Here is a 7,569-nt window from a genome sequence, read left to right as displayed (position 1 = left end):
AAGTAAAAATGTATCAATGGATTACAGGAGGCATAAAAGGACTCTGGTCCATTTACAAAGAGTCAAATTCTTTTTCTGTTTATAGATTGGCTTTTCACTCAAATCATCTGTTGTCTTTTATTACCTCTACAGATTAGTTCTCTCAACTGTCTTTCTCCAGAAGGTGATCTGTGTGGGGTGGAGCCTGGGACATTTTCAATCTTCTCCAGACATTTCCAGGCAATGAGATAAAGTCCTGGTTATATTCAGGAAACAAGTCCTGTTCTACACAAAGACTTAGCCAGTGGTTCTGGGTTAGAAATCTGAGGGGCTCAGCAGACAACACCAGGCTTCTCTGGGGTTGCAGGCAGTGAAGGAAAGAGTCAGAAGCCTGAGGGTTAAGCACATATCCACTGCATTGATGGTGTCCCAGGGACTTGGTCTCCTCCCTGCTCTGATAACTCTCGTTTCTAGTTCCACAAATGTGGACAAAGTCTTCGCCAGCTGGTTGCCCATGAGCATCCCTTAGGCCCTGATACCTGGAGGGTCACCTTCTCTTGTGGTCACCTGGCCCCTCATGCTTAGTTCCTCTCAAGATGCCCCAGCCCAGTCCCCCTCTCCAGGGCCATGCTCTCCTCTAGGGAACTCTGGCACCCTCTGCTCACCAAGTCATTGCCTATCAGCCAGCTTCCCTCTCCCATCACAGCTACCTACCAGCCCCTTCATCCCTCTGATTCCAAGGACAGAGAGAAGCTCTCAGGGTGGCTCACATTGAGCATTCTATGTCAGAGACAACTCCCAAATGACTCTGGAAAATGTTCTTCTGACAACAGTGGTACATTGTCTATACTTTCAAAATGGCTGCATTTTAAAGATACCTACGTAGATTACATTGTAAAGACATAAATGCAATGCCAGGCACTGGATATGCTTCTAATCCTATAATTTAATTTAATTGTTCAAGCTTCTTTTCTTGTATTTTTAAGTCATTTCCCTTCTTTATACAATAGTGTTACAGTGAAAGAGATAAGATTGGGCCACTGTCATCCACAACGGAATCCAGAGGTTTGGTTTTTGCACACACTCACTAAGCTGTGAGAGAGTCCTTTGCTACCTGTCAGTTATGGACTATTACTCCGTGAAAGCAAAAGAGGATTGATTTTCCCTCTGCATCAGAGTTCTTTCTAACCAGGCTCTCTAGGTATAGAAGTGACATCTAGACACTGAAATGTCTTCCATTTAAAAGTTCAACACAAAGTTCCTTCAAATGGTGTCAGGGTGCATTAGACCGAGAAGGCAGTCATGAGGTCCATGACTGGGGCATGGCTGACAGCACGAGGTTGTTCCAAGGAGGCAGAAAGGGCAGCAGACAGAGTACTTGCACCTTCCATGTGTTAAGGGAACTAATGTCTAGGCCTTTAAGAAGTCCTTGCCAAATGCTTTCAAATAGCAATATTCAATGATCGAAGACGTTGGGTCCAAGTCACGATGACAGTTAAAACAACATCACTATGTTTATCCAGTGGTTTGTGTCTTTCAGTCTTATACTTTTATTGTCTGATCCAACCCTCACAAAGGATACTCCCAGAATGCATATGGGGTTCTGTTCCTTCCCAACTTAGAGTCCTTTACTTGCCTTTCTATGAACCCAATGTTTTCATCGCAGACATTACTATTCCAAGTCCCACTGAGCTAGCTCCTGCCTTTCTCTGACTTCTCCCACCTCCCACCCAAGCCTGCCTGCTCCGTGTGTCTTAGCTGTGCTTGGCTTTTCCTTTGTTATGAGAGTTCATCATGCTTCACTCCTATTCTAGGGCTATTCACAAGCCAGTGCCCCATCTTCCTGTTCGCAATCCCCCTCATCATCCAGGACTTTGCCTGAACGCCATCCGTCTTTAGTGCCCAGTCTGAAAGGAAATTCTGTCTGCTCTTCCGTGTTGCCTTGTGTTACCTCATCACAGCCCCCTAAATTACCTTAATATTGAACTCAGTCACTAACTACTGCTCCATGCATTTAACTGGCATTTACACACTTAATACTAGGAGCCAGAAGTGGTGCTGAGTGTTTTTGCAATGTTGGCCTTAATATACTTCTTTTGGGCAAAGAAATGGTGACATAAGAATATCTTCAAGGTCACTTACTGCAGAAGGGCATAGACACAAGTATACTTGTTTTTCTATGAAGGTCTTGTCTATTCTACTCAACACCGAATGTCCATCATCTAAAAGAGTGTCTAGTGCTTAGTAAGTGCTCAATTAATGTATGTTGAATGACAGTGACCCCGAGTCTGACTTTCTATAAGGTTATCCTGCATGTACCCTAGTATCTGTATGACCCTTAATGTTACCCAGGAGCTGTCCCGTCTAACAGGTCCTGAGATATTTCAGTGTCTTTAACCAGAAAATTGTTAGACGTTAAAGGCTTCATCCATCTGGTCTCTTCCCAGTTGCAACTAACATCAGCACGGTAATGTGCCGTTTCTAGAGAGCTCTCCACGTGTGTCTTGCCATAGAACAGTAGCACAAGGAAAGAAATGGTTCCTAACCCCTTCCAGAGACAGAAGCAGTCACTGCTGTTAGCACTCAGCAGGTTAACAGAGTAACTCCGAAGCTGCAGTTAAACCGAGATAGGATCACCCACGGGCTACGAGTTGGCTTGTGTCGTTTATGTCACAGGATCTTGTATCTGTCTTAGTAACACTAATCTGGAGTAGGGGTGGATCTTACTGAGAAATCCACGTATAAGAAGTTTTTTTTTGGGGGGGTGGGACAAGTTTTATATATATTTGGCAAGACCAGGTAGAACCGACTTCATCAAATAATGATGCTAGTTTATTTTATTTTATTACTGGGCCGGTAGGGCAGCTCGAAAGTAGAGTGTATATCAATATGTGTGGAGTCCTAGGCTCAATCCCAGAGCAACAAGAACAGATTGCCTCAGTCTTTCTGTTCTCTGTGGAGCGGTCTATGACAATGCCAGCAGTTCACTGTAACACTAATCTTTCCAAATCCTATTTTTAATGACGGTTCTTAAACACTTTAACCTTCCTTGTAACCCACCGCCCACCAGAGGTATTGGAAAAGAAAGGATACAGGGGAAGCGAACCTGTGTAGAAAGGTTCTTCAGAGTAGCTCCTGTCTGTGTCGTCTGGAAATCGGCAGTGCAGTTCACAGGTCAGCAGGCAGCAGCAGCTCGATCCATTCGCAAACACCTCACGGATGCACCAGCAGTCCAGTTTGGTAGAGTTGGGTTAGCAACAGCAATGATGTGGCCTCGTAGTAGAGATAGCCAGGCCTCAGCCAAGTCAGCAGGAGGGACCTGGAGAGACACCAGGAGAAGTTCTCTGCTGGGCAGCAAAGATCAGTGAAGATGAGAGACCCACAAGTGTTGCATAGCTAGCTCTACCAGCAAGCTACGCTCTGTCTCCACCACTCTGTGGAGTCTAATACCCTCCAACTATCACGTGTCCTCGCGTGCCTTGCCTCAGTATGTGTATCCAATCGGCCCAAGTCCTTGGAAGCGGCAAGAGACTGCAGCACACCACCGGAAGTTTCTTGGTGCACTTCTCTCTCAGGCGTCCAAATGCAGCTCAACTACGCAATGTAAGGTAGACTAATACACATGTGTAGTTAGCACAGAATCTTTCATCACGTGTCCTTTTATGTGTTTGCTTTCGCAGAACGTCCTCTCTCCTGTGTCTGCTTCAGGGAAACATTCCTACACCGGTCGGCCTTAGCCTTTCACACCTGTGTTCACTTGAGTGAAACGTTCCTTCACGTGTTTGCCCCAGCAAAATACCATCCAATTGACTTTCCAAAGAACCCTTAAGTTTCCACTTCAGCTCGCACTGGCACATTTCCCTTATTTCTCTTGATCTGACTCAAACATTTCCAATGGATTCCCTACCCTTGGCTGATTCTCTACCTTCGGAAGCCCCCTTTCCAGTGCCCATTTACCTCATGCATCTGTTGAGCTGTCCGGAGATATTTGATGTGCTCCCTCTCTGTGTTGTTTATACCAGCTGGCCTAGAGGTGTCTGAATTGCTTGGTGTCTAAGTCTACAGATTTTCTTCTGCTCATACACAGCTCCTTAGTTTAAATTGATATTATTAGAGCTTAAAGGAGCTCCCTTTGACTCCCCCACGATGCTGAGAACAGTTGAAATCCTAAACATACTTGAGGTGCAGTTGATTCCAGAAAGTCATAAAGACATTCCACTGTCCTGAACTCACCTTCCTCTCATCTGAGCTTGGGTTGGTCATAGTTAACTGAAATTGTAGGATTTTAAAACCCAGGGGCAAGGGGAAACTATGAGCAGTTGTGTTGGGATGGTGGAGCGTGAGAGAGCTAGGCAATTCCTGATGGTTTCAGTTGTTAGGCTCTTAGATGTAAGTGATTTTACACTCTTGCCTCCTGCTGCTCAGCCTTGGCATATCTCCTGGACAAGGTTGCTCCATGCTCGAGTTTGGGAAGCCTCTGGGCATGGAAATGGCTATAGGGCCTCCTATATCATCCATCAGCTCTGGATTCCGTCTCTTCCCCAGGACCACATGCTACGACAGCAATCTGTCATATTTACAATGGCAGCCTTACAGAGTAGGACGAGCTTGGATCGCTACGTTATTGGGTGAAAGAGAACATAGAAGACCAGTTTCATGACCTGCACAGACAGACTGTTATTATTTATTGGTTTGTTTTTTTTTTTTTTTTTGTAGCACTGGGAATAAAACCTAGGGACATGTGCTTGCTAGACAAGTTCTCTCTTGGTGAACTATACTCCCAACCTTTACTTTTTTTGTTTTTTTGGTTTTTGTTTTCATTTATTATATATAAGTACACTGTAGCTGTCTTCAGACACACCAGAAGAGGGCATCGGATCTCATTACAGATGGTTATGAGCCACCATGTGGTTGCTGGGAATTGAACTCAGGACCTCTGGAAGAGCAGTCAGTGCTCTTAACCGCTGAGCCATCTCTCCAGCCCAACCCTTACTTTTTTTTAAAGAAACTTTTTAGATTTTTTTTTTTTTTACTGAGTTGATGGCAATAATGCCTTGGCCTCCTATGTATTTGAATAAGGATGACCCCATGGGCTCATAGACTTGAATGCTTGGTCACCAGGGAGTGGCACTATTTGAAGTGATTGGGAGGTGTAGCCTTGTCAGAGGAAGTGTGTCATTGGGGGTGGGCTTTGAAGTGTTCAGAAGCCCAAGCCAGGCCCAGTGTCTCTCTCTTCCTGCTGCCCGCAGATCCAGATCTAGAGCTCTCAGCTACTTCTCCAGCATCGTGTTTGCCTGTGTGCCACTGTGCCTTCCGCCACGATGATAATGGACTAAACCTCTGAACGGTAAGCAAGCCTCAGTGAAATGCTTTCTCCTATGAGTTGCCATGGTTATGGTGTCTCTGCACAGCAACAGAACACTAAGACACAGTGCCGTCAGGCCTGGCTAAATCGGTGTATGACTGACTGTGGAGATCTGGGGATTATGGCAAGTGGAATTCATGACCACCACTGATGTAAGAGGCTGAGGAAATGAAAACTGAGGCTCCACTGTACATTTTTTCCCTTTTCCTCAGACACTGAAATGGCCCCTGGTATCAGGATTCGCATATGTTTCATGGATGGGCTGTACAGCTCTTTGTCTGACGTTAGTGAACAGGAGGGAAGGGGAGCGGATTAAAACTCTGCATGAAGCATTCTTGTCTAGAAGGTATCCCCAGGCTGAGTGGCGGGAGCCAAGAGTTTAAAATTACTTATGTCTAAGAGCCTAACAACAGTAACGACCAGGCGATCGCTTGAGTCTCTCTCTCTCCCAGGTTCCAACAGAACTACACAGTTTCCCCTTATCCACAAATTCTAACTTCCTCTCAGTTTCAGTTAACTATGACCAACCCATTGTTAGATGAAAGGAACGTGAGTTCAGGACAGTGGTATGTATTTTGAGCAAGTAAGCGAGAGAGAGAGGAGAGAGAAAGAGAGAGAGAGAGAGAGAGAGAGACAGAGACAGAGACAGAGACAGAGACAGACAGAGAAACAGAGAGACAGACACAGAGATAGAGAGACACAGAGACAGAGAAGAGAGAGACCGGGAGAGACCAGATCCATACATTTTATTATTATATATTGTTAAATATACTCTATTTTATTTTCAGATATTGCTGCTTTCTTACCATGCTACATTTATGAATAAAACTTTAGCTAGATGAAAAATACAGTAAAAAGTATAGCTTGCATAGGATTAGGTGTTTCCTCAACTGGGGTTCCTGCGGTTCCCGGAACAGATTCCCTACATAGAAGGAGGACAGACTGTATTCATACCCGATTCCCAAGAGACCCCCCTCCCCATTCCCGCTCACAAAACCCCATGTCAGAAACAAACACCAAACAGGAGGGAGTTACTACGAGACCCAAGAGAGTGCCAGGGGTTTAAATGAGCTCGGAAGTCTCACCGAGGCAAGGATTTTAAGTGTGTCTCAAAGCACTAATAAGGTCCTTAACAAGTAATGAAAATGAACCCAGTCCCCACAGCAATGACCTAGAAGTGTGTCTTTGTTGTTTAAATTATGATTACAGTGTCCTGGACTGCATTTTATTAATGAGCTCTAAATGGAAGTGTTTATCTCAGGAGGAAGTACTGTTTCTTCCTCTTGTCCCTCGTGCCACGCTGAACACACTAATTGATATGAAGCCGATGTTTCAGGAGACAGGAAAGCCCCAGGGCCTTTGTCACACTGACAACTGGGGCTGGACTCATGACGGGGCCTGTCAGATCCAGGCTGGAAACACAGTCTCATTTCCCAGCATCCCTGGGCACAGAGCTTGCATGACTCGCCAGTCACTCTGCGTGTGGGGAAGAGTGCCCTTTCTTTTCCTGGATTTGCTACTGAGTAGGGACCTCCTGGGCCTCTAGAAGGCCATCCACTCCTTGCTATCGTATGAGAACTCGCCCAGCACTTTACCTCACCCTCTCCAAGTTCAAGGGTGAGAGAGTCACCGACCAAAACGTCAACCGTCTCTTCAAAACTGTGGGAAACTAGAATGGGGTGTGGCTCAGTTGCAGAATGTCAGTCGTGCATGCACAGACAGGGTCATGAGGTCAATCTCCAGTGCTGTCACAATGTAAAGTAATAATAATAAATAATAATAATACTCGATGATGATGATGATGATGATGATGATGATATAAGCTTTAACCTTAATGGAAGACAAAAGGTTTATTCCTAAGGTATAAGGAAAAAAGTACTCAAATCAAGGACAAAATACTGAAGAGAGTAATGGAAAATTCTGGGGTCCGTGAGATGATGTTTTAGTGTGTAAGGTTGCCAAACCCAAGGACCTGGGTTCTCTACATAGAACTGACATGGTGGAAGGAGGAAAGCAACTTCCACGAGTCATTCTCTGACCTCTGTGTATATCCCATATGTGTGCACTATGCACATATCCATCTATCTATCTATCCATCCATCCACCCATCTATCTACCTAGCTATCATCTTTCTCTTTCTTTCTTTCTTTCTTTCTTTCTTTCTTTCTTTCCTTCCATCCATCCATCCATCCATCCATCCATCCATCCATCCATCCATCCATCTA

This window comes from Rattus norvegicus, chromosome 17 (genome assembly GCF_036323735.1).
Source record: "Rattus norvegicus strain BN/NHsdMcwi chromosome 17, GRCr8, whole genome shotgun sequence".
Classification (NCBI taxonomy): domain Eukaryota; kingdom Metazoa; phylum Chordata; class Mammalia; order Rodentia; family Muridae; genus Rattus; species Rattus norvegicus.
Note: the sequence above shows the minus strand (reverse complement) of the source record.